Source organism: Lithobates pipiens, unplaced genomic scaffold (genome assembly GCF_037356315.1).
Source record: "Lithobates pipiens isolate NorthernLeopardFrog02 unplaced genomic scaffold, aLitPip1_a1.2 Scaffold_30, whole genome shotgun sequence".
Lineage (NCBI taxonomy): Eukaryota > Metazoa > Chordata > Amphibia > Anura > Ranidae > Lithobates > Lithobates pipiens.
The window spans coordinates 91,740,418-91,761,696 of NW_027507791.1; the positions used below are offsets into that span (position 1 = coordinate 91,740,418).

The 21,279-nt window shown below is 43.8% G+C and overlaps 1 protein-coding gene across 5 annotated transcripts in view; it reads right to left on the reverse strand.

Annotated features, from left to right (window-relative positions):
- The window catches only part of SIPA1L1 (signal induced proliferation associated 1 like 1), a 407,147-nt gene that overhangs the window by 98,792 nt on the left and 287,076 nt on the right, over nucleotides 1–21,279 (reverse strand). The gene's annotated exons all lie outside the window — the stretch shown is intronic.

Here is a 21,279-nt window from a genome sequence, read left to right on the forward strand (position 1 = left end):
AAGAGTTAAAAACTGTTTTTTTTTTTGCTTGAAAAATACTTAGAACGCCCACACATTATATATATATTTTCTGTAAGACCCCGAAGAATAAAATGGCGGTCATTGCAATACTTTTTGTCACACTGTATTTGCGCAGCAGTCTTAAAAGAGCACTTTTTTGGGGAAAAGAAAATCACTTTTTTCAATTAAAAAATAAAACAGTAAAGTTAGTCCAATTTTTTTTTAAATCATGTAACAATGTTAAGCCGAGTAAACTGATACCCAGCATGTCACTCTTCAAAGTTACGCCCGCTCGTGGAATGGCGACTATCTTTTACTCTTAAAAATCTCCATAGGTGACGTTTAAAAAAATTCTACAGGTCGCAGATCCGATCGCCTTCGCCACTACCGATGGCTACGGTAAGCGGCGGAAGGCATAGGAGAGCCGCAGAGACCACTTTTATCTTGAAGAGGACAGCCCGCTCTTGAAGAGGATACGGGGGTTATTTTAGCTAGCTCCTACCATAACAACAGTATTCCTCTTTAAAGTAGTGCTGTAAAACTACGGTGTGCGGTTTGGAAGTAGTAAATATCTGCCTGGAATACAGTTTTAACACTGATTAATAGTCTTAACACCTTAACAGGAATTTTCAACACGATTATATCATTTTTAGCATACATAGAATATTATTACCAAATAAAAGAAATGCTCACACACTCTATTGTCAAAAGTATTGGGACACCTGCCTTTACACGCTCATGAATTTTAATGGCATCCCAGTCTTAGTCCGTAGGGTTCAATATTGCGTTGGCCCACCCTTTGCAGCTATAACAGCCTCAACTCTTCTGGGAATGCTGTCCACAAGTTTAACCACTTTCAGACCGGACCATTTTGCTGGCTTAAGACCAGACCACTTTTTGCGATTCGGTACAGCGTCGCTTTAACTGACAATTGCACAGTCGTGCGACGTGGCTCCCAAACAAAACTGACATCCTTTTTCCCCAGAAATAGAGCTTTCTTTTGGTTGTATTTAATCACCCCTGCAGTTTTTATTTTTTGCGCTATAAACAAAAATAGAGTGACAGTTTTGAAAAAAAAAAACGATTTTTTTACTTTTTGCTATAATAAATATCCCCCAAAAATATATATAAAAAATTTTTTTCCTCAGTTTCAGCCGATATGTATTCTTCTACATATTTTTGGTAAAAAAAAAAAAAAAACGCAATAAGCGATTATTGATTGGTATGCGCAAAATTTATAGCGTTTACAAAATAGGGGATCATTTTATGGCATTTTTATTAATTTTTTTTTTACTAGTAATGGCAGCGATCTTTATTGTGACTGCGACATTGTGGCGGACACATCGGACATTTTTGGGACCATTGTCATTTATACAGCAATCAGTGCTATAGAAATGCACCGATTCCTGTATAAATGACACTGGCAGTGAAGGGGTTAATCAGGGGGTGGCAGTGTAGGGTTTAAGTGTGTTCTAGGGGCGTGTTACCAACTGTGGGGGGCTGGGCTGTGTGTTAGTGAACACTGATCTCTGCTCCAATCACATGGAGCAGAGATCAGTGTCACTTGTTGCTAGGTAGAATGGGGAGATGCCGTTTACATCGGCATCTCCCCGTGAGACGATCGCGTGTATCCCCGCGGTGATCTAGTCTGCGGGACCCGTGACCGGACTCACAGGGGTCCTGCCTCGGCACCCGCAACGGCAGGGCGGCCAATACAAATGGACATACCTGTAAGCCAATTTGCCTGCCCGTGCCATTCTGCCAACGTACATAGTCGTGCGCCGGTCGGGAGGTGGTTAAGGAGTGTGTTTATGAGAATGTTGGACCATCTTTCCAGAATCACATTTGTGAGTTCAGGCACTAATTAACCCCAAAGGTGTTCTATTGGGTTGAGGTTGGGACTCTGTGCAGGCCAGTGAAGTTCCTTCACCCCAAACTCATTTGTTGTCTTTTTGGACCTCGCTTTGTGCACTGGTCCAAATCATTTGGTGGAGGGGAGATTATGGTGCGGGGTGGTTTTTCAGGGGTTGGGCTTGGCCCCTTAGTTCCAGTGAAGAGAACACTTAGGGCGTCAGCATACCAAGACATTTTGGACAATTTCATGCTCCCAACTTTGTGCAAACAGTTTGGGGATGGCCCCTTCCTGTTCCACCATGACTGCGCACCAGTGCACAACGCAAGGTCCATAAAAACATGGATGAGCGATTTTGGGGTGGATGAACTTGACTGGTCTGCACAGAGTCCTGACCTCAACCTGATAAGATACCTTTGGGATGAATTAGAGAGGAGACTGCAAGCCAGGCCTTCTCGTTCAACATCAGTGTCTGGCCTCACAAATGCGCTTCTGGAAGAATGGTCAAACATTCCCATAGACACACTCCTAAACCTTGTGAACAGCCTTCCCAGAAGAGTGGAAATTGTTATAGCTGCAAAGGGTGGGTCAACTTAATAATGAACCGTACTAAGACTGGGATGCCAATTAAAGTTCATGCGCGTGTATATAGATCAGTACGATTGTTGAACTGCAGAAGAACGGAAGAGGTGTGTCTGACCAGGTCAGTGCACTGGACAGCCTGGTCAAACTTTGGTACCTATTGGGCCACACAACCATATGTAAACACTTTAAGTGCTACAACAAGAAAGTAAAGGTGAAGCTATGACAATGGAAGCTATTAGTACAGTGTCTACTGCACTGGATGCCAAGTAATTATATATGTACATAAGAGCAACCATATTTTCTAATTACACAGGTAGGCTTCTCTGCGTCCTGTTTTACAGTATGATACAGTGATAGTTTCTAATTGCTACTTCTACTAAAGCAAGTCTAGTAGTCACCATAAACAACCGACTCCCCCAGTACCACCCTCAAGTGGTTAATCAACAAATCTATGTTTAATACAACTAAAATGTGGAGTGGCAACCATGTAAATATGTCTAAGTAACAAAGAAAACTTGAAATATATTACTTTTCCTTTAATGCAAACCATTCAAAATTAAACACTTTCATAAAAAAAAAATATATGATTTTTTTCGTCATACTTACCTGTAAAATCATTTTCTTTGCGTACATCAAGGAACACAGAGTCATTACTAATATTCATTACCTACTGAGATATACGCCATCTCCAGGTGAATGGAGACTGGTGGACCAAAGGTCTTCAGACAGGAAGTAATCCCCTATATAAACCCTCCCACACAGGAAGCACTTCAGTTTTTCTCAAAAAATAGGGGAGGGATCTCTGTGTCCCATGATGTACTCAAAGAAAAGGATTTTACAGGTAAGTATGAGAAAAAATCCTATTTTCTTTTTCATACATCATGGGACACAGAGTCAGGCTAATATTCATTGCCTACTGGGATGTCCCAGAGCAATAGCCTTGAGGGGAGGGAGACACCCTGCCAAACAATAGGCATCAGAACTTATACGGCAGCTTGCAGTAAACTGCGGCCAAAAGCTGAATCCTTGGCTGCTCAAACACTTGATAAAATTTTGTGAACGTACGCATTGAAGACTAGGTAGCAAGACTTACAAATCTAAGCCACAGATACCTGATGGCGAAAAGCCCAGGAGGTAAATACACCCCTGGTAGAACAAGCTCTCACCCTAAAGGGAGGAGCTTTATGTTTCAGACCGTATGCCTGAATAATCAATTGACAGACCCAATTGGCAATGGAAGCTGTAGAAATCAATAGATCATCCAGGAATCCTGCAACCGATCTTCCCAGAGATCTTAGAACTGCCAATACCTTTGTGAATACCCGAGGTGCCGTGGCTAACCCGAAGGGCAGCTTCAAAAACTGAAAATGTTGGTTGCCCACTGCGAATTGTAGAAACTTTTCATGGAACCTGCAGATTGGCACATGTCTATGGCAGCCAAAGGACTAGAAACTGATTCAGAGCCTTGAGGTCCAGAATAGGCCTTACATCTCCATTTGGCTTTGGGATTATGAAAATATTTGAGCAAAAACACTTGAATCTTTTGTTGACTGGAACCTCTGAAATCACTCCTTGTGACCTTAGTTGATCTATTGCCTGAAGAAAAGACCTATTTTTACCGGGTGTGTGGGGTTGGACTTTAAGAACAGAGAGGGGGAAAGCTCCTGGAATTCTATTTTGTACCCCTGAGACACGGTAGACGTAACCTGTTTCAGATCACTTCTTGCCAGGCATTTGAAAACTCTAATAGCCCCCCCCACCTGCGTGAGTGGGGGGCCCCTTCATAAGGAGGGCTTAGGAATGACTTTAGGAGGTCTCTGACCTTAAGGCTTTTTCTGCCCCTGGCCTTGAGGCTTTTCCCTAGACTTGGACGGCTGAAATTAGAAGTGTTGGGTAGTGACACACTAGCCACTTTAAAGGAAGGTTGTCTGTTCCTCTTCTTAACTGGTAGAAATGCACTCTTACGCCCTGAAATCTTCTGGATATACTTATCCAGGTCCTCTTCAAATAGCCGCTCCCCATGAAAGGGGAAACCAGCTATTAGTCTTTTGCAGGGTAATTCCACAGACCAGTTTTTTAACAAAAGAATCCTGCACATATGTACTGACAGCAGGGACACCTGTTATATGGAATCCTTAAGGGCATCTACTGTGAAACATAAGGCCCGAGGTAATTCGGCCAAATCCTCCGCAGATACCCCTTGATCGGGAACAGTCTTAGTTACTCGCTTCACCTAGGCCTTTAAAGACTGACAGATACCAATAGCTGTCACTGCCGGATGTGCAGCAGACCCGGCAATAGCAAATTAAGTCTTTAATAAATACTCCAATTTCTTATCTACTGGATCTTTAAACACCTGGGCATTATCTACAGGACGGGTAAGACTCTCATTCACAGAGAAAATGGCAGCATCCACAGATGGCATACTCCATTTTCTTATAAACTTTTCCTCCATAGGGTACAAAAGTGCAAACCTTTTAGGAGGGATAAAAAGTTTATCAGGGTGATCCCAGTCAGCATGCACAATCTGCTCTAGTAACGGATGCAAGGGAAAAACCTGCAAAGTCTTCAGAGAAAAGGAAACCTCAGGGACCTCTACAGGTGGCAATTTAAATCCTGATCGGGCCGTCCCCGTGAGGGACTGGATTAGCAGCCTCTGCAATTGAGAGGCTGAAAACGGTTCTTCAGAACCTGACTCCTCAGAAGTGGAGTCTGAGGCCCGACCTTCTTCCCAGTCCTTTACTGCTACTTCTTCCACATCTTCTGCCCAATCCTGTACCAATGCAGGTGGGGGCTCAGGTGAAAGGGCTCTAATCCATTTCCTTCCACCTTGGGAAACTGAAGCAATCATACCTGCTATTTTTCCCTTCACCCCAGCTAAAGCCGATGCTTAATCGTCCTTTGTGACATAGGTTGAGGCAGAAGCATTATCTGTTCCTACAATGCCTGACAACCATAATGGCTCAGACTGGCCAGTTGCCTGAGGTCTTTCAGGAGAGTTAAATACAGCAGATGTAAGGCTAGCATCCTCCAATACCGATGGTGCATTTGCACGCCTTCCTGCTGTGCCTCCCCCACTCCTCTTCCGAGAAGACATGCCTGAAACAAAAACTTGAGGTAATAAAGAACCCCACTTTATGCACTTCAACCGCCCTGCAAATACTACAGTTAGTCTTTGCAGTACACAGCTCTTACAGGACCTGTGGTGCCCTGGTCCATCCACCCACAGTGACTCGTGTGCCCAGCTGACGCTGCTATGTGTCCCTTCCAGCCTGCCTACAGAAGCCTAGGGCTGGAACAGCTCCTAATAGGGGGGGGGGGGCGCTTCTGCCCCTATTGCGCATGTCTGGCGTGCACGTTTGCCATGTGCATGATTGTAGCATCCTATACACCTATAACGTTCCTCCTACGTGCTCTTTCGTGCTATTCCCACACATGTGTTCGCCCCATACGACCGCATGTCAGGGCTTAGCCCTTCCTTCTCTGGGCTGGCTGCTCAGCTGTCGGCTAATTGCCAGCTCTCATCTCTCTCCACAGTTACCAGCTGTTCCTGATCATGCTCGTCTGACCTGCCTACTTAAAGCTGTCCAGCTCACTTCACCTCTGCCTTGGTCACATCACAGGAAACCATCTCCTGCGGTTCTGTTTAAAGACTGGCTTGCTGACATCCCTTTTGGCTCCTTATCCTGCTTGCTGTTGCTCTACTTGGATCCCTGACTTCTGGCCTGGCTGATTATCCAATCTGGTTATTGAACTCTGGACTGGCTGACTACTCGATCCGGTTACTGGACTCTGGCTATGCTTTCACTACGCTTTTTCTATTTACCTTTTTATTTTTATTTAATAAAGAAGCGTGATTTAATTGTACTTCTGTCTCGGTCTGATTCATGGTTTCTGACAAATAAATAGCAGCGGGAAAAGGCCACGGCATAGAAACTAGGTATACAGGGGCAGGGAAATCTGAAGACCCGCCCGTCTTCTGTTAGGATCCCTCCACAGAGAGGGGCTGCCGTACCACAACACCACTGCCTCCAGTGGACATAAAAAATATGGCACCTGGTCCTATAAAAAAGTAAGAGACTGCAAATACATCTTTCAGTTTACACAAGTGCAAAAAGAGTTTTTTTAAAACATTTACCAGTCCCGCCATATGATTCTGTTAAAAAACTAGATTCCAATCTTCCCCCATCATGGTGGGTCTCTGTCTCTCGGACCTTAAAGACCTGGGCCCCCCCTGAATTTGGGACCACTCCCTTGGACCTGTAAAGCACCCTGCTGGAACTCCTCCGGGGTCTTTTTTTTACCCAGGGTCCGGATCCCAGGGTCCAGCGCCCAAAGGGTCACATTACAGACAATACCTCATAATCTTCTTGTGTAAATGAGGTTCGGCTACCATCCATTTTTGTGCATCATCGTCTGGATGGATCCGATTATATAGCCTTTTAAATCCTTCAAGATCTGATCCAGGGCCATTTATTTTAGCTAGATCATGGAGAGCTTCTCCAACCATGACCATCACCTTACAAGACACTGGCAAAAAAAAAAAAGAAGAAGTACTTCCTGTGTAGGAGGGGTTATATAGGGGAGGACTGCTTGTCTTTTTGGTTTGCCAGTGTCCATTCACCTATAGGTGACATATAACCCAGTTAGTTATTATGGCTGCTCTGTGTCCCGTGATGTACGATAAAGAAAAGAAAAGCATCTTTTATGTATGATAAAATGTATACTTTCCATTTGATTCTCTCAAATGCTAAAAACTCTCTCTCCTTCAAATGGACATGACTAATGCATGGTCTGTAAACCCAACTTCCTCTTCTTGTGATGGCATTTTAATTAGGCCGCGATACACTGCTGCTGTTGCACTTTACCTCTATTGCTACTTTTTGTTCCTCTTTAGTAAAAGGTAAAAGGTAAGAGCATTCAAGTTAAACATTAGATATGGTATAAAAGTGGATTAGCATAAGAGAGTCTAGGAGTGTCACTGTATAAATCCAATGCTAAAGCCTTCCTATGATCCATGATTATTGGAGTATTTGAGAATAATAATCTGACCCATACAGTGGATAACTTCTCTTTAATGGGATATAACAATTACATTAAGGCTTGAGATTTATTGACTTCTGGTGAGTGTAGTGACTCAAGTGGTGTAGACCTGGGTGATTGGTGCACGTTTGACAACTACTAGGACCACCACTTATTCTCACAACCAGGAACTGTATTTACCAAGTGTCGTCACACTATCGCTTATATGTGCAACCATATAAATGCTGGTCAATGTCTGACAGACTCACAAGAGTGCTTCTTTACCATTGGATTTATACAGTGACACTTCTGGACATTATGCTAATCTACTTTTATATACTATTTTCATAGTGGCTGCTAATATGTGTTTTTAAATTTAGAGTTTTTGTATGATGTGCATAATCCTTTTTATGAGTATTGTCTGATTATAATTTATAAGCAACTCAGCACTGAGCTATGTGGCTAGGCCAGTATTCTGCATTTTGTTTTATATTAGATATTGTATGGTTGGTTTATGAATCACCCTTTAGCAGTTTTTGAACAAGTGCACCATGGATTCATCGTGTTTTCTGATCCAAGCCAGTTGCCCTTGCTACACTGAACAACAAGGACCAGAGTACTCTTCTTGGTCCCTTATACATCGACCTTTAATCACAAAATATTCAAGAGTGCTTATTTTGTCTATGCATTTTAAAGACATCTAAATTCAAATTTTTCTTTAATTATGCACCTATTACCCCAACTACCAGTGCAGATCATTTAGTCCATCAATCCCTCCTTGGATTTAATGAGATGTTATGTGAACTGTACAATGCTAGTTTGTGAAAGCAAGTTAAAGAAAAAAAAGCCAGCATTATGCAGTCCACAACAAGTTCAGAGAGCAAGGACTGACATACTGGACTGTACTACTGCAGGAGGGATGTGTAGATGTCCAGTAATGATAAGGGTGGAAAGGATCATGCAAACCATGGAATGCAGTAAGAACAGGGCTCAAGTCCTGCGGGAACGCATGGGAAAGGAGTTCCTGTACTTTTTCCAGAACAGGAACTCAGTTCCCATTAGCAGCCGTGTCCTGCAAGACTTTGAAGTATGTGAACTGTGTGGCAGGTGCTACACCAACAACTGCCGACACAGGACACAGCTCGCAATAGTAAGTGCCGCACACCTGACCATTCAGGCATTGCCAGTAGGGGGCCCCATGACTGCTTCTGCTTCGGTCTACCTGTCAATCACAGCTATCTGACGGGTAGATCAGGTCCCTGCTGCTAAGAGATTGTATTTAGTCAGACCTCTCGGGATTCGCTCCTCCCTGCCAGCCCCTCCTGATTTTCTGTCTCCTCGTCTCTCCCCCCAGTCTCCAGTCTCCTGCATACTTGCTCTGTGTGTCCCTCTGAATCCCCCCCTCCTCTATCTTCGGTGCCATATGATGAGAGAACCCAGAGGAGGAGCACAGCTATTCTGCTCACAGGACATGCAGGAAGAGAGGTGAGCTGAGGGAGGAACATCAATTTGGGGTGGTAAGCTGAGCACAATACCTGGCAAAGTTTAATGCCCGGAGGGAAGTTTATGTGGGAATATGTGAAGGGTTGGAATAGCAGCGAGTGTGTGTTGGAGCCCTGCAGAGTTTGCAGCCCCCCAAGCTAACATACATCTCCTAAGCAGGAACACATCACTATCTCCCTAAGCATTCTGTCCAGATAACGGTGCAGTTGATTTATGACCTGTTTAACCCTGTGTTATCCAAACTCTTTTCAATGAAAAGTGTAAACTCACCACATAAACACTATATACAAAATAAAATTCCCCAATAAAGATCAGAACATGATGTTCACATTTGCATGGAAGCACAATTGCATGAATGCTAATTATTCAGAGAATTACCGTATTGATGTTCATTGAGGATTGTTCTTTTTTTAATGTACTAACAGTTAAGCTTCATACACACAATATACGAAAATTGAATGAAAAATACGACTTTTGAAGCGTTCATGCATAGGAGTGTATCTTTTTTTTTTTTTTTTGGTGGGCGAGTGGAGCTTGGGTGGGAGTTCCCACACTTTTTTCCCCAGGACTTGACCCCTGAGTAAGAAGCACAGAAAGCTGCATGGTGGTATATATCACACATTGGCTAAACAAGCATTTCTCGTTAGCTGCAGGTAACAGCTGGACAGCTGTGTTTTTTTTTTATAGTCCAGAGAATTGTTGTAGAAAGAATAAAGTATATGTAAAGAGGAACTTAATATTCAAATTCTGCATAAAGCATTAACCACATTAAGACCGGACTATTTTGCTGGCTTAAGACTAGACTACTTTTTTTTGCTATTCGGCACTGCGTTGATTTAACTGACAATTGCGCGGTCATGCGACGTGGCTCCCAAACAAAATTGATGTTCTTTTTTTTCCCACAAATAGATCTTTCTTTTGGTGCTATTTGATCAACCCTGCGGTTTTTATTTTTTGCGCTATAAACAAAAAAATGCAACAATTTTGAAAAATACTTTTTGCTATAATATCCCCCAAAAATATATAAAAAACATTTTTTTCCCTCAGTTTAGGCCGATACGCATTCTTCTACATATTTTTGGTAAAAAAAAAACAAAAAAAAAAAACACGCAATAAGCGATTTATTGGTTTGCGCACAATTTATAGCGTTTACAAAATAGGGGATAGTTTTATGGCATTTTTATTAATATTTATTTTTACTAGTAATTACGGCGATCAGCAATTTTTATTGTGACTGCGACATTATGGCGGACACATCAGACATTTTTTACACATTTTTGGGGCCATTGTCATTTATACAGCAAACAGTGCTATACAAATGCACAGATTCCTGTGTAAATGACACTGGCAGTAAAGGGGTTAACCAGGGGGTGGCAGTGTAGGGGTTAAGTGTGTCCTAGGGGTGTGTTACTGTGGGGGGCGTGGCTGTGTTAGTGAACACTGATCTCTGCTCCAATCACAGGGAGCAGAGATCAGTGTCACTTGATGCTAGGCAGAACGGGGAGATGCGATTTACTTCCGCATCTCCCTGTTCAGCCTCCCCGTGAGACGATCGCAGGTATCCCCGTGGCGATCGAGTCCGTGGGACCCTGCCAGCGGCGCGCACGCGATGGCACCGTGGCAATTTCAAATGGGCATACCTGTATGCCCATTTGCCTGCCTGTGCCATTCTGCCAACGTACATTGTCGTGCGCCGGTTGGGAAGTGGTTAAAGAACTTATAGCCTTATCTGGATACAGCAACAAAAGGTGGCGTTTAAGGCTAGGTTCACACTAGAACGTGGTGTGGAAAATCATGATCCGCACCGCTTTCAAAATGCACTACAGATGCGATCTGATGCGGGTGCCAATGATAAGTGAACACCTCAAACACAGGTCACAGGTTTGCCTGCACTGGAGCGCATAGTACAAAAGTACAATGAACCCAGTTGTGGTGCATTTACAAAAGTAGTGCATGCACTACTTTTAGTGCGATGCAGTGCAATTTTAAATGCAAAATGAATGGGCTCAAATAGCCTTGCACTGAATCACATTCCTGTGCAATTCATAGTGTGAACCGAGGCTAAGAGGGGAACTTGATGTTGATGGTCTTCACTGCAAATATAAAAGTGCACCACAGCAAACTTTCAAGCTGGCAGAAAGAAAAAAAACATTTTTGTTGCATACATTTGCAAATACACATGGAAGCCACAACATCCATTAAGACAATACTGATAAGTGTGGCCCCCAACTCCTGAGTTCCCAGCTATAAGACCTATTTGGCAATGCACAAGCAGAGAACCCAATCATCTTATCTGCAAGGTAGCTGAAGACTTCCAGTGTTTGTGTATACCAAATTATTTTTCCTGATTATCAGTGCATGCCTCCATAGGCAAGTACAACTTACACTCACAAGAAGTTAACATGCGAAGGCAATTTTAATGGAGTTCTAGCTAAAAGTGAGCTTGACCTAACCAAAAAGTCTTGAGGTAGTATCTTTAAAGTGGAAGTAAACTCCCCTATCGTTTTCAGCCAAGGAAGCCGCCATCTTTGCCTCTGTTTAATCTTCAACTGCTATGGTGCTGCACATGTGATTCGTTATGACACCAGCCATTGGATGGTTTGATACTTTGGCTGAGAGCACAGCCAATGTGCAGTTAGCATTCCCAGCATGCCTTTTTTTTTTTTTTTAACTGTTTAAATCAATGGGTTTACTTCCACTTTAAGCACCTGTGTATATCACCAAGGCTGTAAATTATCCCACCTTCATGTTGATATAGTGGTATTTGTAGTTTTGGAGTCAATGGCCTGGAAGTATGCAGTTCTTCACTCAAATACTGATCTGCATGCAATGAATATCCCAGGTCAGCGTCTCAAAATATTGAATGAGAGATGGCAATGTTAGCTTGCCAGCATCTCCCTACACAAATTACCTTTAAGGAACAAAACCTGGTACAGGGCCTATTCAGACTAACTGTACAATGAGGGAAAAGCAGCAAACACCAATAAGGTCATCCTGTTTTCTACTTCTGTAGGCAGTGACAGCCCTGGGCCCACATTGGGTCAGAATGTTGACCCTCCTTCTCCCAGTCTGAAAAATGAAAAGCATGACATTACAATAGTCTGACATCAAGAAAGGTTTAGATACTTACACTAGTTCAATATTCAAGAATATTTCATTTAATTACTATTTTATGGATAACAATACTAAACTAAATTATATTCTTTTACACTATGTTCTTTTTAAACTTCTTTGAATTTAGCATTCACATGTCTGCTAATCAAAAGACTTCAAATGGTTTAAACATTTTTGATACTGCACTGTGAAGAACAAACAACTGCATTCTCTTACTAAGCATTTTCTGTCAGAAAAACAATTTGCAGTAGCTTTCCATTCTAAAGGAAGTCTAATGTGTGTGAATTTAAAGTAAAATTCCAGGAGTTCATCCACTTTGTAAAAAAGTACAGGCACACTAAGTCCAAGGTGCATGACCTCTCCTGAACTTTTATAACTATTATTTATATCTGACGGTTTACAGCTCTACAGGAGCATACAGTGACACTCAGGGCTGTAAGAGAGGTGAACACAGAGAAGCGTGAATGAGGTCACATAATACAAAGGCTTCCGTGATTGGGCAAGAGGAGGGGACGGGCACCCATAGCAGCTGCACTGAATTGAATGTTGAAGATGCTTAGACCTGAAGTATCAGCATTAGGCTTCCGCCTTCAAGACTAGCTGTCTTCTGGAGTGCAATAAAACTGTCAAATGCATGGGAGTAGCTTGAGGCAACCCTGTCCATACTCCGAGCATTTAATACAGTGCAGTCAGTGCTATATAAGCAGTAGCAACATATCTGTATTGCAGCTGAGATGTGCCTGCTGCAGAGGCAGCAGAGAGCAGCCACATAAGCCAATACCTCTTCTATAGTGTCAGCTGCAGTCCCAGGTGGAGTAATATCTGCACTCCATCTCTTATCCCTGCTAGTAGGATCCGGAGCAGTGCCAGCAGCAGCTACAAGACAAAGAAGAAAAGCTCTGTATTGCACTGAATGTGGACTTGCTTCTCTCCTGTAATAAGTTCTTCAGGTCAGTGTGTCTTACAAAAGCTATACTGAATTTGGCTTAAAAGCTTCTAAAGCGGGGCAAGCAACTATTATAAAGGCTCAGGACAGTAAGGGCTTGTTTAAATCTGTGGTTTGGGGGGCGGTAAAACCCCATAGTTTAGATGTGTTGATTTAAACCCCTATTAGAAAATATAGGAATAAATGGTGGCGCTACGTGGCAAATATAAGATAAACTAGTTAATTATAAAGGAATCGTGAGAATATATAATTTCACCCTGTGATAAGTGAAAACAATAATAATAAAATGCAATAAATGCACAAGTGATTAACACCATGTGACAAAAGTGAATTTAGAAATGAACTTAAAATGACAAAAGTCAATGACAAAAGACAAATGAATGACAAACACTTGAGTGAAAATTATGTGTTTCTTGAAAGCTTCCACCACACCTGTGTGTCAGTGATTCCACACAGAAACGAACTCACCAGCTGCTTTAACCTTACACTCTCGTGCTTGGGAAAAAAAGCCTTAACAGACTCAAATGGAGTTTAAAATCAGATCTCCAATATTCAATGTTGACTAAAAGCACTCTGAATCAACTGATACTCCACATGTAAATTGAAAAAGAGGGCTCCAATAGTGCGATAACGTTCAATAAATGTATTAAAATTTCAAACTTCCATCACCATTGTACTCACATGTAAACTATTCACATCAAGCATGAAAAGATAATAACATCCAGTAAACCACATCAAGACAATCCAAATGTTAGCAGTCGCAGCAGACCCAGGAAGTGTGAATGCTTATCATGTTCTCACCCACTCCTCAACCCGTTTTTAGTGCAGCTAAGGGTTCATTCACAAGTGCAGCAGGCACTCTTGCTCCTCTAAAAAGCAATCCGAACGTGTTTGACAGGTGGTGAGAAGATGATATATAACTTCCCAACTGCCTGCATTAAAACTATAATTGTCGTGCAAGCACGCGATTGCAGCATAGTAGATAGTAATTAGAGGTTTAAATCAGGCAACATGAGCGACACAGTGCCCAGTGATCTTTGACTTCTCCCATGTTGTTTAGGTACAGAAGATCTCCACCTTTTCAGGGCTGCCTGACCATTCGCTATTCTAAGACGGACAGTCTTTCCAGGCCTCTGCAAACTCAGTGTTCAGGTATTCAAAAGAATTGGAGAGGTATGTCAAAATGTGGACAGATGACTTCCGGTTCCGGCGCCACATGAACAGGCTGTGAGTGGACGTAGCTCCCGCCGAACCCCTCTATTTTGCTGCCTCCAGATCTGCTACAACTCCGGGGCTGCTCCCCAAAAGTCCGCCTCACTCACAGGAGACTCATGGACCGCTTTGTGGAGCGGTCTTATGCCCGGGCTGTCTCCTCTTCGCCAACCTCGGCAGAAGACGCGGCCCTCAGCGCGGCCAAGATGGCGACCGCGCCTCCAGCGGACCAGGCCGGGCCCTTGCTCCCAGCAGAACTACAGGGAACTCACCAACCGGCGGGCATTGCCCAAGAAGTTGTTGCCCTTCTAGGCCCTACTTTAACCGCCACAGTAGATGCAGCCGTACACAAAGGGCTGGAGCAGCTACATATAGAACTACAAGTACAAGCGCAACGTATCACTCAGACGGAGGATCGGATCTCTTACCTGGAAGATGATACGGCGGCGCAATCGGCGACGCTCGTCCGACTCACAGCGGAGACGAGAGACCTGTGGGATAAGATCGACGACCTCGAGAATCGCTCCAGAAGGAACAATCTTCGGATCATTGGTCTGCCGGAAACGGTCACTGCGAACAACCTCGCTGACATCTGTGCTAAACTCATACCGGAACAATTGGGTATCCGCATACCCTGTACGATCGAACGGGCTCATCGCATCGGCCAATTTGAGGATACCCGCACTAAGCCTCGCCACGTCATTGTGCGGTATCTCAATTATGCTGACAAGGCAGCAATTCTGCAAGCATTCCGGCGCAATCGTACCTTAACCGTTGAGGGAGCTAAGCTTCTGCTATTTGCCGACTATTCCGTTGAGGTCATGAAGCGCAGGAAAGCGTTCGCTTCGGTTTGTACCGCGCTGCACCACCAACAAATAAGATTCTCCTTAGCATACCCTGCTATTCTGCGAATGGAAACACCCTCGGGAGAACGACTATCTTTTACGTCACCGGACGAAGCAGCGAACTACTTGGCCCAAACCACCACGGAAATGGACCATACGGATGCATCGGTCGGCTCTCCGTCCCGACCTGAACCTCGTGATCGCAGACCGCACTCCAGCCCTCGCAAGCCGCCGTATAAGCGCACCCGACTCACTCAGCTTTCGCATCGTGAAGGAAATCGCGGTCGTTGAAACCGACCACTTCTACAGAAAAGACCACGCTACTGTTCATCACGCTGAAGATGGAATTGGCCTGCAGAGTACACGTTTGTTCGTTTCTTTTATTTCTATTTCTCTCCTGGGCCCACACTTCTACCATATACGTTATGTTAACAGTTCCTTCGTGTTCTAGTTTTGGACTTTTATGTTTCCTTTAGTGCCCTCGGTCTGGGATATTCTCACTGCAACACCTTTGCTGTCCCCCGCGTGAGGAGCGTTACTCTACTCGGCTCTTGATCTCTCCTGGACATTACTTAAGAGTGAGGGGGAGGCGGGAGGGTCGGTATCCACGTACAGTTGGATGTGGAAAAAAGTGAAGTACATGATAGATGATGTAGATACTTTATGGGTATTACTTTATACTATGTTCACTACAGGTTATGTTCCACGATACATGTGGTTTTTTATTTTGTGTTTTTCTGACTATTGTATGCCTTTCAGCCTAGCAACGACACGATCTTTGAGTGCTCCCCTATCTGGTGGATCGTGCTTTTGGGGGAGATTTCTCCGCTACCTCTTAGAGCTAACATCTGAATTACCACCACTATGGCGTCGCCAGTCGAGGGGAGTCACTTGAAGATAGTGTCGTGGAATGTTAAGGGGCTTCGCTCCCAATGTAAACGCTTGATGATCCTTCGACATTTGAAGCGATTACGAGCGGATGTGGCTCTATTACAAGAGACACACCTCTCGGGCGAAGATATGCAACGCCTACGAAAACTGTGGGTGGGGGAGGTTTTTGGGTCTCCATCTGATGGCCGTAGGGCTGGGGTAGTGATTCTGTTGCACAAAAAGCTAACCTATACAGTTAAGAACGTACAAGTGGATCAATTAGGTCGCATGGTCACCGTATCACTTAAGTTAGCCCATTCGGATATAGCTATTACTAATGTCTATGCCCCCAATTCACCTGACTCTGCCTTTTTTCGTGATTTGACTACTTGGACGACGATGGTGCCGGAAGCTTTGCACGTTGTGGGAGGGGATTTTAACACGGTGATGTCCCCCGCCCTAGACCGTTCGAACAGACCCGCCGACATAGGGCCGACTCGAAACAGACCTCGCACCACATCAACGCTCTTAGCCAGAATGGTAGACCAATTACAACTACTAGACCCGTGGAGGATAACTCATCCGACGGGTAGAGATTTTACATTCTATTCACCTCCTCACGACTCGTTTTCTCGCATAGACTACTTTTTTGTCACCCAAGCGCTTTTTCCTCTGACCCGGGATCCGGAAATCTATGACCCGAGGATATCGGACCACAGCCCAATAGCCCTTAAATTGTTAGACACTCGTGCGGGAGCCCTGCCGCCTCTGTGGCGATTCCCCTCGTACTTAGCAGACAATGAAGATTTTCGGTCGGTTCTAGAGCTAGCATGGTCGGAATATGTCTCTGACAATAGAGAATACATATCCAAGCCGAATTTGTTCTGGGAGGCTGGCAAAGCCTTTTTACGGGGTAAAATCATCTCATATGTCACTCAATTTAAACGTAACGCCAAGCGACAATATATGGCGGCGAGCGAGAATTTACGGTGTGCTCACGAACGTTTGGTATCTAATCGTTCGCAGGCCAATATTAAATTATGGACGAAGGCCAAGGGGGAGTTTGATCTCTGGGCACAGCAGCGGGAAATGGCCAAAACGTCGTACTCCACTCTATATTTTCACAAATTCGGTAATAAGGCAGGTAAATTACTTGCCAGGATGTGCGCCGGCACTAGAAAACCTACGCGTATTATGTCTTTGAAAGATGATGAAGGGGTGCTACACTCGTCCTCAGATGAAATTAACAAGATCCTTACAGATTACTACACGCGATTGTATTCGACGGACTCGATAGATCCGGAGGGTGCAGCGACCCTCCTCCGTCAATTACAGTTGCCTGTACTCACCGCCGAAGCTCTGGATGCCCTCAATGCTCCCGTTACGGTTGAGGACATTCAGACCACAATTAAATCCTTAGCGTCGTCTAAAGCGCCGGGACCGGACGGCCTCACTGCCGAATTTTATAAAATGACCAAGGACTTTATCCCGGCCACGCTGCAAGCTGCTTTTAAGTCAATGTGGGAGGGCGGTCCATACCTACCTACGGGAACACAGGCTTATATACGGCTTATCGGCAAAAAGGACAAAGATCCTACTCTACCAGGGTCATACCGACCAATATCGTTGATCAACGTAGACGTGAAAATTTTATCCAAAATTGTCGCCACTCGTCTCGCGTCTATACTCCCTTCCCTTCTACACCCAGCTCAATCGGGCTTCGTTAAAGGACGCTCGGCAACGTTAAACATTCGTAAGGTCCTGACGGTGCTAGAGTACGCTAAATCCCACCCAGACAAAGATGTGGCTATTATGTCGCTAGACGCCGAAAAGGCCTTCGACAACATTAGTCTGTCCTGGCTCTTCCAAGTACTGCAAAAGCTGGCGTTCTCTGGTCCGATATTGCAATTTTTACGACGTATGTACGAATCCCCGACGGCGCGCTTGGTGACCCCTGACTTTATATCGGCCTCAATCCCCTTGTCAAAAGGGACAAGACAGGGTTGTCCACTGTCTCCTTTATTGTTCAACTTAGCCGTTGAACCTCTGTCAAGACTGATTAACTCGCCTAACGGGATTAGTGGAATCAAGTTAGGGGACCATACGCTTCGCTCGGCCTTTTTTGCGGACGATATTTTGTTATTCTCTACGGATCCGTCGGGAGATTTTAAACGCCTTGCAGACTTATTCCACAAATTCCGGTCATACTCTGGACTGCGCATTAATTTTGACAAAAGTGAAATCCTTTCCCTTCGACCTAACCTGGCCACCGCCTGGACCTCTAGCTCCCCCTTGGCCGTAGCGAAACACTATATCACTTACCTCGGGATACGCATTGGCAGGACACCCTCCACTATCTATTCCCTTAATTTCCCTCCAGTGATATCGAAGATTGTACACGAATTAGAGGCTTGGGCGGCTCTTCCTCTCTCGCTCTTCGGGAGATGTCATCTTTTTAAAATGGTTTCATTTGCCCGCTTACTATACCCAATGCAGACCATCCCTCTCTTAGTTAAACATTCGGATGTTAGATTGATTCACTCAGCTTTAACGAAATTTTTATGGGCCGGGAAAAAACCGAGGATTGCTTTGAATAAACTATGTCTCCCGAAGATGGAGGGAGGAGCGAGCCTGCCCAATATCCGATTTTACAATCTAGCATGTCTGCTTCGCCAGGGCCTAGACTGGCTTACAGGAAATTCTAGGTACTCTAATGAAGCATTAGAAGCTGCAGTGGTCTCCCCGTTTGCCCTATCGGCTATCCTTCACTCGAATCCAAACAAATTACCCCCTCACATCCGATCTAATCTATTGATTAGAGATACTGTGATAGCATGGAGGGAGTCGCGTAAATTACTAGGGCTACCGTCCGATATTTCACGCTATTTACCAATCCAATCTAACCCCATGTTCCCTCCTTCCACAATGCATAGTGTATTTACTTGTTGGGCATCTAAGGGTCTCACGAAGGTATATGATATCTACTCGAATGACTCTGGCAGGCCCAAGCCGTTCTCAATGCTAGCTAGAGAATTTTCCTTGCCGTTATCTCATTCCTTCCACTACCACCAGCTCCTTAGCTATCTGGGTAACAGGCATAGATGTATAACGAATCAGTTCCAAAAATCATTCATTGATACGATCATACACAATGGTGACTATTCTATCTCTACTATTTATACTTCCCTTATTGAATACCACTCTGCCAAATACCGCTTGCAACCTTTCCGAAAATGGGCGGACATTTTTGAGGATGTGGACCTTCCCGGAAAATTGCTAGAGGGTTATGTTAAGACTAGAAAAATCACAGTTTCCGAAACATGGAGAGAAACCCAATTCAAGATTCTTCATAGGGCGTATTACCCCTTCCGTATCAACCGAGCTGACCCTAGCCAGGAATGCTGTCCATGGTGTTCAAAATTGCATCCTACGCTTCTCCATCGTTTATGGGAATGTCCACACGTTGAGACCTTTTGGAACTTGGTGCTACAATTTATTCATGCTGTAACAAATCGGGACTTACCCAGAGACCGACTTCTATGTCTCTTCGGATATACCACATTGGCTGAACCTCACCTCTCAGATAGTTATCCAGCTATACCCCAATGGGCGCATTTATGTCTCTTGGTCGCACGGAGAACTATCCTGACACAATGGATCAAACCCTCACCACCTTCACTACAGGCTGTGAAAAAAGCCCTGGAAACTCTGTTCTACTTAGAACGACTAGATACTATTTTGCTAAATCACAAATCAACCTCACGCTTTTTTTCGAGATGGCGCATTTTTTTGGAACATGTCTTTGCAAAAGAGGATATACACAGGATTATGCAGCCATTCAGATACACAGAATGGTATCTAAAGAGGGACATTACTAATTCTCTGGGACCGCTCAAGCTACCCAGGGAAGCACTTGGGGAGGAGCCCCCCCAGTCTTGCTCTACAGCGTAATGACTCATAGCTTCAGTTCTTTGCTGACTCTGTATTGCTCTGCCATGTATATATTTCTTTGCTAGGTTGAGTTATTATTCCCATGGACTCTGCTGTACACATCTAAGTTTCTTAGGCATGTGGCTGTCAACTACGAACCATGTATCGTTAGTAAGTGTTTCTTGTATACTTACTGTTTTTGTTTCTAGAATGCTTGTCATTTATGGTAAAAAGCAATAAAAAATTTATTTTAAAAAAAAAATGTGGACAGATGATCCAAATCCTTTGAATTACCCTCTCAATATGTAAAAGATCTGAAATAACTCTTTAGCCACTTGGTCTTGGCGTGTGGTGGGAGTATCTCTGCATGTAGTGGAAAGGGTGGGTGGTAGTGGGGGAACCCCAGGTCAACTTTTGCATTGGGCCCACAAGCTTCAAGCTACACCTCCGGTCAGATGTAAATAGAGATAAGCCCAGGAGATGGAATGTAGCTCCTTGAACTTAAATCAGTGTGCCTTCACTTTTTACAAAGGAGCCGAATTACAAATGTTTTTTTGTAGAGATGCATCGAAATTTTGGCGGGTGAAAAGAAAATGGCGTTTTTCGTCATTTTGACGATAGAGAAAAAGGTGGAGATAATGGTGCTGAAAACGCACACAACATCTAAAAAAGAACATGCAATATAATCGCTAACTAAATCATTCATAAAAAATAAATACAATTCATAATCCCTATTAATTCCATCCGGATACAGGGACTGTAACCTGTTAATCCATCAAACTTCTCGCTGTCCAAGTTTCAGTATTCTATCACCAACTCTCTTATCTTTGGGAACCTCCTCAAGCACCATGAATCTTAGGTCTGAGTCCTGATGTCCTTTCTCCAAAAAATGCCTGGATACAGGTAAACCTGGCTGTTTCAAACTTATGGTGCACTGAATGCAACTCAGGCAGGGAAAAAAAAACTTTCCATTTTTTGCCTAGAAACTTGTTTTTTGGTATGTGTTCTCTGGGTCTATATTCTGATCTCACCAATGAATCGCACAACGTTTTATTTCTTCTAAAGGCCTTAAATGGTATTTGTTGAAAGACCTCAATCTATGGATACGAAGGTTTCAAAAGAGGCCAGCGTTTCTTAATTCTAAACACATGCACGCTATAGCAGTGAAATTGCATCAGAAACTGTATAAATTTATAAGGAGCCAGCTCTTGGGGTTAAAAGAATAGTCAGCAATGAGGCAGTGAGGAGTATAATAAGAATGAGAGAAATGTGCCTTAAGTTTCAGGAATGAGGATATCCTAATTATATTATTTCACAAGAATTTAACAGAATAGATCAGGAAGGATTGGATGTAGCTTCAGTAAGACACAGACCACAGATGAAGCGACTACTGGGTAAAA